Source organism: Montipora capricornis, chromosome 1 (assembly GCF_036669925.1).
Source record: "Montipora capricornis isolate CH-2021 chromosome 1, ASM3666992v2, whole genome shotgun sequence".
NCBI lineage: Eukaryota > Metazoa > Cnidaria > Anthozoa > Scleractinia > Acroporidae > Montipora > Montipora capricornis.
Window position 1 is genome coordinate 45,808,393 of NC_090883.1, and position 2,500 is coordinate 45,810,892.

The 2,500-nt window shown below is 35.3% G+C and overlaps 2 protein-coding genes across 3 annotated transcripts in view; both read left to right on the forward strand.

The window, feature by feature from the left end:
- LOC138046056 (NLR family CARD domain-containing protein 3-like) overlaps positions 1–2,500 on the forward strand; it is a 253,105-nt gene that overhangs the window by 201,815 nt on the left and 48,790 nt on the right. The window lies entirely within an intron of this gene.
- The window catches only part of LOC138046305 (deleted in lung and esophageal cancer protein 1-like), a 158,780-nt gene that overhangs the window by 96,045 nt on the left and 60,235 nt on the right, over positions 1–2,500 (forward strand). The gene's annotated exons all lie outside the window — the stretch shown is intronic.

Sequence of the window (2,500 nt, forward strand, 5' to 3'; positions counted from 1 at the left end):
ATAGCGAGCAGTTTAAAAGAGCTTCCTGAGCCAACGAAGGTGCCAGGCCACCAGAAGGATCCCGGAGAGATACGCAGTCCAAACCACGGCATGCAAAAATTGTATAAAAGTTAAGAGGCCAGTGGACGGACAACTTCTGATGACTTAAAAAGTAAAAAGATTTAATGTAGTGTAAAACGTTTCGGTTGTATGACCTTCATCAGTTACAGTGAATAATGATTAAGAAATTCCGTTTTATATGTTTACAGTGTTTGTTGCTTGTCTCTTAGGTATACCGAATTCCTAAAGGTATTACATAAGAACTTAAAAGGTACAATAGAACGGACATAACCAAAAGTTAAACAATGTACTTAATGATGTTCCTGCATAATTTACTGCCTGCTTAAAATTTATCAAAGATGTGAAAAATCCCTAAAGGTATTACCGTTCAAGGGCTTTTGTTGGGGGATTTGTTGTTTGACCGTAAATTGAACAGTTTGGCTCAAAGGCCCCAATCTGGGAATTTGTTATGATTGTTGTGCATTGTTAGTGGATTCAGGTTTAGCTTGAGCTCGTGTTTTTATATTGGTTCTTTTACTGTTTTGTGTGCTTTTCTCTTTAGTTATAATCTTCGTAAAGTAATACCTTTAGGGATTTTTCACATCTTTGATGATTTTTAAGGAGGTAGTAAAGTATGCAGGGACATCATTAAGTACATTGTTTAACCTTTTGTTATGTCCGTTCTATTGTACTTTTTAAGTTCTTATGTAATACCTTTAGGAATTCGGTATACCTAAGAGACAAGCAACTATCACTGTAAACATATAAAAAGGAATTTTTTAATCATTCACTGTAACTGATGAAGGTCATACGAGCGAAACGTTTTACACTATATTAAATCTTTTTACTTTTTAAGTCATCAGAAGTTGTCCGTCCACTGGCCTCTTTTAACTTTTATATATATATATATATATATAAACTAGCTCGCTAGTTTGAGCACTCTGGCATGGCTTGGATGTACCACATGCGTGGGACATCTGGGGTGGCTTTATAGCTTAACCTCCATCCTAGACATCAGCACTGCACTGATGAGGCCCAGAAGGCCGAAACAGTACTGTCTGCAGTTAGATATAGCTCTTTGGCATTACAAAGCTGTTGCTTTCATGTTCAAATTGAGCACTCTACTAGGATGAGTCACTGCCGCTAGCAAGTGCGCATGCTCACTTGCTCGCTAGTTTGAGCACTCTGGCATGGACTGCACTGATGAGGCCCAGAAGGCCGAAGCAGTAATTTCTGCATTTATTTATATATATATATATATATATATATATATAATAAGTTAAAATGCTTCGAGCCAACAGAGATGCTGCGTCAGAAGGATCCAAAAGGATTCACAGTCCAAACCTCGAGAAGATAATTTAAGGGCTACCTGGAAGATAATAATAGGGCTACCTGGGCCAACGAAGACGTCAAGCTTCCAGAAGGACCGTGAAGAGATTCTCAGTCCAAGCAGCGGCATATGTAGATAAAAAAGAAGTTAAAATGTGGCCAACGGACGGACAACTTCTGAAGCTAAGAACTACAAATTTATTAAAAACGTTTCGGTCTTCAGACCTTCATCAGTTTACTGTACAGCACTGGGACAAAAGTAATTATACTCTTATATAGGCCTGACTTGTTTACAACAAATTCTTAAAAATGTATAGAAAAAACTAACAAGAGCATTGCATAACTAAAAAATAACGATAAAGAACAAATGATAATAATTAACAGGTATAAAAAAATCCAATGATCATGAACTAACAAGATTTCACGCAATTGTAACACTTATCATAAAAAAACGCCCAGCAACGTAATATCAGTCATCAAGAGAATTAAAATGAATTCTATTCTTTGAATGGAATTCCTGTCTTTTGTTAAGACCATAAGGTGATAGCGTGAAAAGTTGGGCACTCCAATAAGCTTCCTTTGTAATAAGTATATATATCTATATAACTATAAATACAATGATTCTTTGTAGATTAAATGTTCGTTACAAGTAGGTAAAATTCTAAGTAACCAACAACATTATAGAAAACACATCTGACATAACGGTAAAAGTGCAAAAGTGTAATGCTAAACTGACATGATCAACTTGTTTGTTGAGTTCGGGTTCCTAATTAATAATATACGTGAAAAAATTACTCGATTTTGATTGGATGAGAGCAGTGCAGTGCAGCAGTGCAATGAAATTCTGGATTATGATTGGCTAATAAACAATAGGGTTTGGTCAGAACCAATCTAAACCTTTTCTTTTCAAATCAAGTGTCCTCTAGATGGCACAATTTTTCCCTGATTGTGTGATATGTGTGTGTTTCTTCTGCTTAACCATCTCAAATTTTTTCATGTACCTTATTAAAAGGGAATCAATTTTTCTTGTGCAATTTGGAATAAATAAGCACTTGTAAATTCTTTCAAAGACTACAGATTGAAATTTTCGTCATCTTTTAAAAACTTTACAAGTGCTCATTTATTCCAAATT